Here is a 14,963-nt window from a genome sequence, read left to right as displayed (position 1 = left end):
AGAGGAAAGAAGAAGTGGGTAGAGAAGAAGAAGGAGGTAGAAGAGCAAGAAGGAGGGAGAGAGAGAAGAGAAGGAGGAGTGAAGGAGGAGTAAAGAAGGAGGGAGCAAAAGAAGGTAGAGGAAGAGGGAAGTAGAGGGGGAGTAGTAGAAGGAGGGAAGGAGTAGGAGAGAGGTAGAGGAAGACCAAGAAAAAGGGAGAGAAGGAGGAGAGGAGGAGAAGAAGGGAAAGGAGAGAGGTAGAGGAAGAAGAAGAAGAGGTAGAGGAAGAGAGGTGAGAAGTGGTAGAGGAAGGAGGAGCAGAATGGGAAAGAAGTGGGAGAAGGACAAGAAGAGAGGTAGAAGAAAAAAAAAGGGGGTAACCGCTACGAGTCACCCAAACCACTCTCCTGGCAACGAACCACATCCGGCAATCTTCCCAACCGATCGTGTCTAACCGAAACCGTTAAGGTCCAGACTGCCCAATCTCCACGAGGCGAATGGCTCCCAAGAAGAAAGTCACGGGAAGCATATGTGCCCAAGCCACCAGTAATGCTGGAGGGATGAGCGGAACGACCAACGCAGCACACATGAATCAAGCCCAGGTTCCAAGCATTTAAAATTTTAATTTAGGACTTAGTTCTCATGGAAGGATTAATGTCGTGCATAAGGTTTTGTTTATACTAAAAATTAAGTTGCATGCAACGGTAGGGTTGAATTCGCATAAGTTTTTACTCACCTAAAATGATCAGGTTATCACCTTACCTCACATGAAATGATAACTTTTACACACATAAAATGATAGGGTTATCACCTTATTTCACATAAAATGATAGCTTTTTAACTAGTTCAGTGCATGAATAGTCATTTAGAATTCACGTTGCGCAATTATGGTTAAAAGAAACACATGAAATATTAATTTCTGTTCATAAGATACATTTGCTTCGTTAGGAACAATACCCTAGGACTTTCATAGACGCAAGTCACATGTGATCCGGTGCATTAGAAATAAGTACTCATTGCCGGGAATAAAGAGAGATAAAAGCTGTTTAGGGGTACAACTATACTAAACACACAACGTGCATGATGGTTGGGAAATCCTGCATAGAACGGCACTAAGAGAATTGGAAGGGTCACACGCATTTAAACTGCATCTTGGAAGTGTAAATGAGGAATCATGTGTTGCCATGTGTGTTAACTGAACTTGGTTGGAATGAGAGATTAAAAGACCCTTGGTTGGGTTGCAAATAAGGCATGTCCATTGCCTTGACTGACTAACTAGTGCTTGAGTTAGGAACTAAGATACCCTAAGAAAAGTATAAGTCAACTTACCAAGACCAGTTGCTCTTGTTGAAATTATTGGGATTTTGCCAAGTTGCGGAAAGACCCAAGATCGGGTGCTGGGCATCCGGGAAAAAGGAGTCACACCTTAGCAGTCGGTCGCTCAAGCGACTTCTGAAATGTTCGTGCTTGTACTTAGGTACATTATTTGATCTCTTTGCTCAAGGAACTAATTCAAGGAAAAACACTTAATGCATCAGGTTGAAAGCTTGGAGGGAGAGGCAGGAACAGTTACCTCCCACTCTCTGCCTGGCCCTATCCAAGGGGGTTGTTAGTGGCGCTGGGTATATGGACCTAACCCACCACGAGAGGTCTCTCTGTGGGTATTTCTTGGAGTAGGAGGATGCTTGGGTGCCAGGGGAGGCTCTGGGTGTAAATCCCTTGCCTCCGGATCCTGTACAAGAGGCCAACGTGACTCAAGATGGGATCTCGAGGCCTATGTACTAGTCTACGAGCAGAACTTGGAACAATGATCCTATAGATTGCTAGGATGGTCTTCGGGCATGATGTTGGATGTAATCTAGAATTATGATAAATAAAGAACAGATGCTTGAGAAAAAGGAACTTGCTTGACAGTGTTTTTGTGTCAGTGACTAAGTTAAGTGAAGGAACCCATGATTAATTTGTTTAATTAAGGGAGCTAATTTTGCATGTAAAAATGTAATGTGTTAGGTAATTAGATAACTAAAGCAAACTGAAGAAAGTGTGGTGGACGTGACTTGGGTCCATCCTATGGAAGGGTGGTCCCGGTTAGCTGGGAACTTTTCTCAAATGTTGAGATAATAAAGACCTAGTATCAGTGGATGTAGAATCTTTGGTTTATTCTATTTTAGGGCAAAGGAATGGGTCTATGCCGTTCGACAGAAAGATTGAGACTTTGCTAGTAGGAAAGGAACCCTGACCTTAGGTCGATCCCAAGTGGAAATGGCTGGACACTTCCGCTCGGGGCAGACTCAGGAAGACCTAGATCACAAACCCTGTGTCATTCCCTGCGAGTGCCAGGCGAAGCCTTCTAGACCCTCCTCTCGATGGGTTGGTAAGATGTGTCCTGCAAGCAGACAAACGGGCACGTTACACATATGGAGGGGGCGTAGCCTCTGTCTCTTCCCCAGGGGAGGGGAGAATCCTCCCCTTATATAGGGAAGGGGAGGAGGTAGGTGGCATGGCCACCCTTCCCACTTGGGGGGTTGCATGCCCCCCAGCACCATCACTCCCTCTCTCTCTCTCCCCAACGTGCTGTCGGCGGGGAGAGAGGGGGGAGTAAAAAATTTTGAACTAATGATTTTAAAAAAACTTCTTTTTCTTTTAAAATTTCAGGGGAGGGTTCCTATGGCCCGTTACACTACTTTAGGCAGTTTATATAGACCCTAGAGAAGTTAGGGTTAGGATTTACATTTTCTCCCCTGTTCTCCAATCCATTTACACCTAGCTACCCTTATCCTATCCAATATAAGGAGAGTTCACATGCTTGCTTCTCAACAACCCCCACTTAGGTCACATATTGACTGAGGAGCTACACATTGCCATCCGAATGGACTTTGGTGATTTCCTCATGGATGTCCTCACTTACCTCACCCACATGAGCCTCTGCCCTATTGACATGGACCATTATGCTCAAAGGGAGTACAACCCAAACTTCTACACTTGGCTCATGCAAAGGTGAAACACAATGAGCATGCACTGAATGGTCTCCGCCCTTCAACCTCTAATCCTAAGAAGGATTCTTCTCATCTCTAAGGGTGAGGGTGTTCATAATATGTAAGGTGTTTATAAAAAGTGTGGAACATAAAAACAAACCCTAAAACCTCAACAAATGTTCTAAATTAGAAAAAATGAGTGAAAATCACCTCATGATTGAGAAAAAGTGTTAGAAATTTTTTGTGAAATGCATGGACCATTAAAGAAATATTCTCCTTCTATATTCAAGCAACTCATTTTTTGTTCATAAGTAATTCTTCTATCTCCTATGTGTCTTTTTGCAAAAATTATCTAAAGAATACTAATGGTGGGCTATGGCTTCATGACATGTACATATAATGGTAGGATAGGAGAAAACTAGCAAGCTGCCATTCTCAAAGGAAGAGCAGGCAAAGTACGACATCTCAAAGGAGAAGTGCTTAGAGCCAATTCAAATTCAAGCACATCCTGAATTTGGAAGACACAATCATGGAGGAGCTAGCCATCAAGAAACTCATGAAACAGTGTAAGCTACAGAAGTATGTGGAGAAGGTGGGCCAAGTTGTGGACTACGTGAAGTGTGTGGAATTCCTCTGAACCTTCAATAGGAACCACGACACCATCTTGGTGCATCAAGAGAATGAAGCCCACAAAGTGAAAATTGAGTTGAGTCTTGAGTTGGTGTAGAGAGCACTGGGCTTGCCCAACAAAGTGACAAGACGGCCAAAAAGGGAGGTGTACAGCATGTTGGGAATGGACAAAGTGATGGTCCACACCAAAGATGGCATCGGCTTGGCTAACATCCTCAACCCCGAAGTCCAACTACATGTAAAAATGGTGCACGCCTTGTTCTCCAACCAAAAGTACAATGCATTGATGTGAGCACAATCAGTGTGCCAATGCAGGAGAGCATCGCTACCAAGTCCTTCAATGAAGTGAACCTAAATGGCTTTGTACAAAAGATAATAGAAACATCGGTAAAAGCATTGGCCACAAGTGGAAGACCCATGGGGGAAGAATCCCCGGCCTCTAAAGCTAGGAAGTCATCATTGTCAAAGGCCTTTACCATTGGCTTCCAAGGGATCCTGATGGCTATCATTAGAGAGGCCTTGGGGAAAGAGCAATAAGATAAGGAAGTCAGCAAGACCCTAGATAGGTCCCCTCCCTACCAAGAACAAGAGCAGTCTAGCGAGAGGATGGTGAGTGACAAAGAAAGGGAGTGGGAAATACAATCTAGCCTAGGAGGGGGAAAAAAGTCAAAGAAAAATACCCCACAGAAGAAGGCCAAGGAAGAGAGTAGGAAATAAGAAAGAGTAGATCTAATAAGAGCCCAAAGTGAGTCCAAAGGCGCCAAAGAAACAAGAAAGAGAAGAGAAAAGGAAGAGATGAAGAGAATAAAAGAGGAATCTAGGAAAGTTGAAGAGGAGAGGAGGAGGAAAACAGAGCAAGAGTCTGAGGAGTTGAGGAAAAAGGAAGAAGAAGCCTCCTCTCAATGGAGTAGCCTTTGAGGGAAGAAGAGTTGGCTGCCATGAGCCCTCATGAAGAGGAGTGCCCAAGCTCAAGCTCCCAAGCACCTAAAGACATGCCACCCCTAGTAGCAGAGGGCAAGGGAAAAAGTCTGATCAACCCCATCCTACATGTCCTAGTGCCCACCACCCCACTCTTTGCACCCACCCAAGGCTCCTCTACCACGGTGGATGCTAGCAACCTAGTGGCATGGGTGCAATTTCTAGTGAACAAAGAAATAGTTCACAGTAGAAGTGGAGGGACCCCAGTGATTGGAACAAAAAGACCAGTAGTTGATGTGGAGTCTAGATAGGACCCCAAAATGCAAAAGATAGAAGCATCCACAGTGACTACTCCTACAATGGCGCCGTCGTCTACTCATTACAATGACTATGTCAAGGAACTCTTGTCACAGGTGGAGAGGGCAAAGGAAGAAAAGAATGTCTCTATTTTTTAGCTCAAGGTAGAAAAAGAGGCCATGGTGACCTTTTAGCTACAGAAAACACACCAAGTGGCAAGCTACTAGAAGAAAATAAGTGAGCTAAAAGTAGAACTCAATGCTAAAGAAGGAGAAGAGGATAAGTGGTAGAAGGGGCTTGAGGAAGAGCATCAGGAGCTAATTAGCCTGCAAAGGCAATACAAACTCCTCATAGTGCACAATGAAAAATTGACAAGGTGAATGGACGAGATCCAACAAGCCTCAACTCGCAACAGGAGAAGCAGTGAAAGCCCTAGAAGGGGAGGAACATAAAAAACAAATGGAGGAAATGATATGTAGACTCATGATGGAAATGGAAGAGAAAGGGAGGTTAGAGAGAGAGATTGAATACTTGAAGAAGGAGAAGGAGACTATAATTGAAAAGTGGAAAGCGTAAGAACCAACGTAGTGGCCCTAGCATGAAGACGCCTGGCCCTGTGCAGAAGGAAATAGAGTGTTTGTGGAGAGGAGGTAAAGGCCGCACAGACAATACTAGAAGCCCAACAATGTGCCTTCCTCAACACTTTAATGGATGTCACATAGTCAAAGGAGGAGGCTGTTGAAACACTAAAGAAAAAGCTAGAGATTCCCCATAGAGCAATAGGGTATGGGCTATGTGCTCAACCACCAGAAGAAGGGACCAGCCTAAGATGACAAGATCAAAGAGATTATTTGGTAAGGATGGGAGGGCTAATGGTCAAAGAGGCTGACCTACTAAGCTTTAAGGAAGGAGAACCACAAGAGCCCAAGAGTGAAATTGAAAGGTAGAGGCCACTCCCAAAAGCCGAGTTGGAGTTTGAAATGGGACAGCAAGAGAAAAAAAGGAAAGAGAAAGACTACGAGATCACTAGAAGGATATCACAGGGGAAACCAATTGAATGATCTTGTTACATGCAAGCCATAGTCACCGCATCTAGGGGTCCTCAAGTTAGGAATGTCTAGTGGCTTTGTTCGAAGGCTTTGTCCCTAGCCCCCTAGCCATTTTTGATTCCCCACATCATGCTTAGGGCACATCAAGGGAAGGACATACCTAGGGAGGTCACCCTCGCCTGTGGTTAGACTTGCCTCCCTAAGCCACACTCACCACACCCCCTAGGCATGAACTGGGTCCTCAAGTGTGGGACAACACCCAGGCTTTCAACCCAACACCCAGTTCCACTAGCACTAGCACAATGCATCACACAGTAAGGTTGACACACCCCTAGGCAATGCACCTTCTTTTCTTTATAGGTAACTTCAAGCAATGCAAGCCACCAACTTTGAAGGCCCCACCATCATCGACTTACATGATCGTCTGTCAAATCACCGAATCTTCATCAGCTCAGACCCGCAAGTGCCATGGGATTGGAACTTGTCTAGGAGGGGGTAATGTTAAAAGACATGTCAAGGAAACTGACCATGTAGCCAAAAGGAAGCAGAGGAAGACCAAGGAATCCCAAGTCAAAAAGTGAATGAAGAAGCTCATTCTACCAAGGCACAAAAAGTGTAGGAGAAGGAAATATCAGGAAAAATGTGGGAGACTATCAAATATTCTAGCAAGGTCCTCTCAAGGATGAAGAAGGTTGTCTCAAGGATGAAGGAGTCTCTCTCAAGGATGAAGGAGAACCTCTGAGGGCTCTTGGAAGGAAAGTCTAGGGTACAATGTAATTCATTTTATTAGAGGGCATAGGTGAAGGGATAAGGCAACTAGAAGGGAATAGGGAAAGAGGACCTTGGCAAGGTGTCCGGTGATGTAAAAAAGGGGATGAGTGCCCAAGGGATTTAGGGCTTGTATGTAAACCAGAAAAGTGAATGAGGAGGAGCTCATTCTTTGGTGTGTGGCAAAAGTGATCTATTCTTCTTCTCTTCTTCTATCCTTCTTGTTTGCTTGTATATGCTTGAGAGAGGGAGTGAGGGAGTGAGTGGGTGAGTGGGTGAGGGTGAGGGATCTTAGAGAAGAAGCTCTCCATCATCTCCTCTCTTCTTCTTCTTCTTCTTCTTCTTCTTATTCTCTTCTCTTCTCTTCTCTTGCATGTGGCTATGGAGGATAGAGCTTGAAGGAGAATGCTTGAGGTTGCTTGAGCTTTCATCTCGAGATGTGGAGGTACTGGCTTGCTTGAGGCATGAGGCAACTCATTTGGGCATCAAGGTAAGCTCACTACACCCCTGTAGGATCAAAGGTGTGTCGACTAGGTGAGAGATAGCCATTTGTGCTCGCTTGAAATTATTTAAGCAATAAGTGGTCCGTGGGTCTTGGTGGTTGAGTGTGAGCTCCAATACAAAGTTGATTTCAAAAGTCCTTCCTCGTTCAAGTGGGAGATATCCACCCATTGATAGTGAATTTCCTTCTTTTGGGAGATGGCTTATAGTACCTAGTGTCAGGGATTCTGCTTCAAGTTTCTTTGGAAAAATTTTCTTGATGGCATCTTCTTTTGCCCATGTGCCATTTGTGGCTTTCTTGAAAGAGTTAGATGAGACTTATATGAAGGTGAATCCATATCCTTTTTGGAAACCATAGAGCTTTAGGACCACTTTATTGCATACCCTACCTAGGGTTAAGGTCCCTTTAAAGCAATCAATCCTTGCTCATGCTTCAAACAACCAAGGTCTTGCCAAAAATAAGGGGTAAGAGGTCACATAAAGTTTTCCTTCACTACTAACAATGCTAGCTAGTAATCTCATCGTACAACTAGCATTTCACTCTTGATCTCTATCCAACACTTGACTATCTTCCTCTGTAACTTTGGAAGGGGAATTTCATTGGACCAAAATTAGGGCAAAAATCTCTAGGCTTTGGTCTGATGCATTGAGTTTTCATCTTGGATTCCAATAGGTTGAATCTTGCATCCTCATCTTTCTTCCTTCCATCATGCATCTCCTTGAGAGAGCACATATCCATCCTCTATGGAGTTCTTTATTCGGCAATATGAATACAAGGATCTAGGAAGGGTTAGCTTTTTGGTACATTAAGTGGGCTAAATCTCTCACTTGATGGCAGTGTTTGATATGTTGAAAATATTTACTTTTAGTATTTGCAATATTTTTGTTATCATATCCATTAACTCTTTCTTGATGTTTGCACGTGAATTGGATAAGTAGTCCTTCAAATTTTCTCCTCTTGGAGCATTTGTAGTGGGGTTTTGGGGAGTCTTTGGAATCATTGTATTCTTTTTCTCCTTATTCTTGTAGAAATAAACATCCTATTAGGTGTCAATGAGTCTTTCAACATAATTCTCATCACTTTTGCAAAGAGATTAGAAGACCAACCACCACATCCTCTAGAGGAGACAAATCCATTGTGGATAACTTAAGATAAAACATCAGCATTTGTTGTTGATAATGGTTCTGTTGTGTCTTATTTGTGTCTATTTATTTTTGCTTTTGGTTTTTTGAATGATTGAATATGTGGATGATTAAGTATGATTGAAGGCATGTGTTGAAAGGTCTTTGATGAGTTGGAATGGTTGTTCTTGAATATGAATGGTTTTTTTGAGTTCTATTGACAATTGTTAGTGTCATCTTGAGCATTTGTATCTCTTTGTAGGGATTTATATATTTCTATGTGATTTGATAGATGTGTTTTTAGCTTGGGGATGTGTTTTTATCTTGGAAATGGAAAAATGTAAGCTCAAAAGAGCTTGATTCAAGTGAAAAAAGTAGCAGTTGAATAATGGAGTAAAGAGTTGCAGTGAAGTGATAGTATTGAGCTCTCAAGGGACATAGTGCCTCTTCAGATCAGATATGCCTTCATCCATGTTTTTTAGTGAGCTCCATGATAACACACACTTGATTGTAGTGGATATGTGAACCAAATCTCTCTGCACAAAGAACACCCTCACACATCCCACAATCCAAGGTTCACTCCTTAGGCTCTTACTCTCTCTATAGACTTCCTCATATACAAGAGAGCATAGATAAGGCATGAGAGAGTACATAAGAAGAAAAGGAGGATTCACCCCTTGTTGTGCCTTATAGCACTCAAAAGATCCATCTAACTTATGCTTGAAGCTTCTCAGCTCCCAAGGCCTTGATGAAAATGTCAACAACTTATTCCTCTAATATCACAAAAAGAGACAAGAGGGAAGAGAGGTAAAGAGAACAAGAGTGCACATATAAAAGCAATGAAGCCTTGAGAACATAGATAGATAAGGATGAGATATTCTTATTCTTCTTCTTTCTTCTTCTGTATAAAAGAACTAAATCTACAATATGATAAAATACCAATATGAAAGTACACAACGTATGTACATGTGGTCACTAAGTGTGAACATGTTAAGAAAAAAAGAGGTGGCCCAATGAGTGTCCTATAAGGATGAACTATGTGGGTGTAATCCAACTGTAGAATCATTGGCATATCCTCATGTTGATCACCTAACACATAAGTGAATAATATCATGCCACATCACTAGGACACATAGTGGTGGATGCCAACTCATGTAGAGCATAACATCTCAATAGGTGCCTTCAATGACAAGTTTCCCACACTATTGCTGTCGTGTGGGTTGTGTTATTGATGTGATGATGATGGCTAATTACAAGCAATAGTAAATAAACAATAGGTGCCTTCAAGGACAGGTTTCCCACACTATTGCTGTCATGTGGGTTGTGTTATTGATGTGATGATGATGGCTAATTACAAGTATTAGTAAATAAACAATAGGAAATTATTATATTGATATTGACTATGAGCAACAAATGGGTGCAATCATAAACATGAGAAGATGATAAACATGATGCTAATGATGGTTATATTGATGCTTAGGATGATGATGGCACCTTCAAGGAAATTAAGCAAAAATTTTATGAGTAGTAGATGAGGATAATGTTGATGTTGAAGATGATGATACTAAACATACTACCCATGTGTTGCACAAGATTGTGATTATGGCGCCTTCAAGGATAGCAACCGGCCTACTTTTGTTTCATGATGATGATGATGATGATGATGATGGTTGAATACAAGAAACAAATAAATATGAAGAAGAAGATGATGATGAGCATGAGGAAGAAGATGCAAAAAACTAGAGAAGAGGGTGTGAGATATGGAATAGGATTGCTGAAAGCATAAGCAATTGCTTTTCTTGCCTTTTTTCTTTCTCTACTTTTCTTATTATTTTCTACTCACATCAACAAAAAAATAAATCCAATAAAAAAGAAGCCTAAATCTCTTAAACCTGATATAATGTTGAAATAAAATAATTTTAAACTCCCATTCTGCCATTAATCCAAATTGCTTCGAGAATGTCAATTATAAATATATATATGCATTACATGGGTTCAACATAAAGGATTTAAAATGCTATTTTTACACATTTTTTTACATACAAAAGGATCCCATATAAAGGGGTTACTTATAGATTGAATAGAAAAGGGTTATGTTTTATTGAGAGGAAAAATTCACAAATAAGGATATTTATAAATAGGTATTGAACACACGTGGTATAAAGGGTATACATATAGTAAACTACCCAATGCAAATTGTAACTCATGAATTCAAAATCTCAATCATGAAACCTAAATATGTGTTTGAGTACAATAACACAAATCTAACTACTTGGACACATTTTGAGGTTGACATGAGCATTCCTCCTATCTTGCAACAACCATAGACCATGCAAGTGATTTCATGGTCAAGGTGTCCTTTGTCCTAGTAATGGAACCAATATGTTGGATACCACGTGCTCAACATTAGGACTTGGGACACCCACTCTTATTGATTCAAGAGGTTTACAACTATGTTGATGACTATCTCTCACATAGTCTCTTGCACTCAAATCCACACTTGATTGCAATGGATACGTAAAGCAAATCTCCATACATAAAGAATCTCAAACATCTCACATTCCAAGGTGCACTCCTTAGGATCTCACTCTCTCTATAGACTTCATCATGCAAGATGAGAGCATGGATAAGGCATGAGAGAGTACATGAGAAGAGGAGGCTTCATCCCTTGTCCCTCAACCACACACTCTCATTCTATTTCCCTCAATCTCAACCCCTCTCCCTCACTCTCTCTTCCACAAGAGAGAAGCAAGAAAGCTAGATCCAAAAGTTAGCACAAATAAGAAAAACTTATTCCATTCTTTCTCATAATTTTTATATAAGCGTTTAGGGTTAGGATTTTCCCATTCCCCTTGGGCATTCTAACCTTCTTTTTGGCTATGCAATGAGTCAATCCTCCACACAATGATGATAAATCTCATCCATGCTTTTCCTATATAAGACACCTAGTATTAGTGAAAAGTGAAGTGCTACTACTTAATCTTCCTCTTCTCAAATTTAGAAAGGGTTTTCATTGATTTTCTTATTGATAGATAATGTGTAATAGACAGACACCATGACGAAACAGAGGCTAGTCAATTTTCCATAAATCCTCACAATCATTAATATTAGCCCACTCTTGGTAGATAGGTTAGGTCATTTCATTTGAAGGATAGGGAACCAAAAAACGGCATCCACACATCCATGTTGCCATTCCAGAATCTTCTTCTCCACTTAGGTTGGGATTTGTAGCCTTTCACCGTGTGGGGCACCTCCTCAACCTTGTTTTCCCAATAATCTGGGGATTCTATCCCCCAAGCCGTTGGATTTTTCTCTCTATTGGTCACCAAGCCTTCTTCCCATGGTGATTACTTCTGTTATTACTTTGGTGGATAGTACTTTGCTCAAGGATGATGGGTATCAAAAGGTGAAATTGAAGGGTTGGTGGTGATTTTCCCACTACTCCCAATTTGATAGCTCCGTATTCTAGTTCATGGGTGAGCAGTCCCTTTTTGGTGGGATGGGAGTCTATGGAGTTGCAAGCGGTTACGCTTTCACCCTTTTGTGTGCTTGATCCAACATTATGGCCCTCTTCTTTTTTGCTTCTGCCCTCCTTTCTGTTGTGGCATCTTGTTCTTGAGGGGGACTCTCGTTTTGGTGAGGGGGGTGGTGGAATCCACTCCTCATCTCGTTGCTCCTTCATGGTTTGACCCTGCTCCTGCATCCTATGGTTGTTCTTCTTGGAGTTTCAATGTGTCAACCTCCTTTGGCATTAAGCTTGCTCTCAACAAATTCTCTCGTTGATCTTGCCCAATCGGGTTGAGACTTGTGTCTTGGACCTGGGACTAGAGCCCTTGTTTAATTGCCTTGCAGGCTATTTCCAGTTTTCTTTTAAGCACCTCAACTACCTCCTCCTCCTTAGGGAGTGTGATGTCTAAGATCATGCGGAAGGCATGTCTAGCTTGAGTGGCACCTTCCCTACTTTCTGCTACTATTATACTTCCTTCTACAAGGGCCAAGTGGCTTGCTAGGTCTTTCATTGTAATGTAGGAAAATTTTCCATGTATCTAGGATACCATTACAACCATAAAATGGGCTGATATATGTAAATATACCCTATAATTAGAGGATTAGGGTTAGCTAAGTTTCGCTAGGGTTAGCTATAAAAGATGAGTCCAGCCAAATGTAGGATCGTCTTTTGATCATTTGGAGATTTCATGTTTTGGTAACTTTCTTGTACTTCTTTCCTAGTTTAGTTATGGCTGCCAGCCATGATTAATGTAGATTAGTTCTTTCCCTTTCAATTTGTCATGTTGGTTTCTTGTTGATGGTCATGGATTTAGGCCAGTTTAGGCTAAGTTAGGTTAGTTTCATTACATTGGTATTAGAGCCTTGCTTTGATCCAAGGCATGCTTTAATTCCATCATTTTCATGATTATGATCTGGCTGGGGAGGTCATTTTCATGGAAGATCTTATTACAAGCATCATTTCTGTGTAATTGGAGTTGAAGACATAGTTACATGGTTTGGTTTCTACTTGATAGTAACTAGACATGTTGTTCTACTTCAAACTATGTTAAAGATGGTGGATCTTGGCAATATCCAGTGGGCAATGGCAGGTTTATCTATTTCAACATAACATCATATTCCCAAAGTGGTAGGAATTGTACTAAAAAAAGGACTTGTATATTAAAATTATTCTTGTGCCATAGGATGTATGGATTTTTTTTACAAAGGCTTCTTAGACAAGGCCAAAAGAAGTTGTACAAGATTTTAGCATTTTCTAGAGGGGATTTTTCATGGGTAGTTATGTATCCTAAGTTGTGGATTTGGGCAAGACTCTTGAGCCACAATGATGCAATTTGGTTGGATGATATAATGATACAACAATACACCCAAAATTTTAGGGTCATTGTTTTACTTTCCACATGTTCCAAATGATTTTGATTGCCTTTATGCAACATGTAAGAATTTACTACTATTACCCATCGTAAACTCCATAGATTGTATTCTAGGCCACTTTTTTGGTTGATATAAATGGAGAAATAAGTAGGTGACCATCCCCAACCTTGGTATAAGGTCCAACATTTAGGGTCAAACTGATAAGATCGAGGGATAAAAATATTTTCCAAGGTGCAAAAATTTCCTCCCTAATAAAGCTATTACACTAATTTCTTGCTTGGTAGACTGCAAGAAATAGCTCTCAAAATCACTACAGTTCCGCCTACACATGCTTTTCATATTGAGCAACATAATCCTTTTGGGATTTCTAATACAAGATTGATAAATAAAGTATTAATTAATGACCATTTTTCATTGAGTTATTGCTATCTCAATTCATTCTTTAGACCCTATTTGTGCATAGAGAATTTCTCTTTGTGATAGTGGACATTCGGAAGTCCTTCTAGGATTAATTCTAGGAACGACAATCTATTGGTAGTCAAATTTTGCCTTGATTATAGAATTTTAGAGTTACCATAATTTCTAAGTTAAATAACTTGGTTTCATTTTTTGTATTTCTTTCTTATGAATTTGCCCATGCTTTATCGTAAGAACAATTGATCATGCTCTAATACCGCATGTAATGTACCCACTACTTAATTGTGAAAGGTACTACTTGGTCCAAGGTCTCTCCCAACTAGTATTGTTTGCACTTCATGGGAATAATTATAGATTACTTTGATTGGGCGACCCTAGGTCTACCTTGCAGTAGTGAAGTGCTTGGTCTTGACCCATAATGATCAAGAGTTCCTAAAGACCAAATAATCTCTAACAACATTATAGTGCTCAATCATGATGATCACTTTGTAATCTATCAAGATTGAGAGAAGTTGAATTGTTGCACTTGTTTCATACTAAGTGAGAGATGAGGGGAGTTGAACTCTACCCCTCTACCCATAAGGCCAATCTAATCTCCATTCTCCTAAAATGGTGCATGATCAAGTTCTAAGACTAGATTCTAGGAAAAGTCAAGAACTAGTTCCTAGGACCCTTTCAACCTAGTACATGTGCAAGGTGAACAATCACAACAACCCACTTCTAAACCCATTCTCTTCTCTTATCCAACCCCTTTCTCTTTTCTCTACCTATAATGCCTCCACAAAAAAAGCTCCACATGGTGAGACCATCCAATGAAGCAATACCTTTGAATGTGTCTAGCCCATCTAACCAAGTAGGGCTTTCACATGTGGTGGGCTCAACTTCGACAACAGTTAATGTAAGGAAATTTGTGTCAAATGACACTAAGGCCTCAAATGCCATAACTAGGTATTTTCTGTAATGTCCCCATTACTTAGTTTATTTTAATAAACAATGTGCGTATACATTCCAAAGAAAATTGATTTATGTTGCATGTCCACACATAGGAAAAAAAATGCAGAATCTCTACAGGATTTACAGGAAGCAGGACTGGTTTACTAGGATAGTCTAAAATATCTAGTATCATGTTTAGATGACTTAATTCTAACTTTAGATGGATCCAAATATATACTACGACTTATTTTGAAGGGAATAAGTCGTCCAAGACAAAGGATGGATAAAAATAATGTGCTTTATAAAAATCATCTATTTTTTATGGATTTTTGCAATTCTGCCCTCGTTGGCTTGTCGACCAATGTCTTTCAATTGTTTTAAGTACCCCAACGACTTTATTTGGAGTTCATATGACGAAGTTATGATCCAAACAAGTTGCAGGGTAGAAAAAAAATCTTTGTCATTGATGATGTCATCAAAAATGCCAAAAACT

The sequence above is a fragment of the Lygodium microphyllum genome, chromosome 21 (genome assembly GCF_053477565.2).
Source record: "Lygodium microphyllum isolate KBCC chromosome 21, Lygodium_microphyllum_v1.1.10, whole genome shotgun sequence".
Lineage (NCBI taxonomy): Eukaryota > Viridiplantae > Streptophyta > Polypodiopsida > Schizaeales > Lygodiaceae > Lygodium > Lygodium microphyllum.
The sequence above is the reverse complement of the archived record's forward strand: the minus strand, read 5'-3'. Positions refer to the sequence as shown.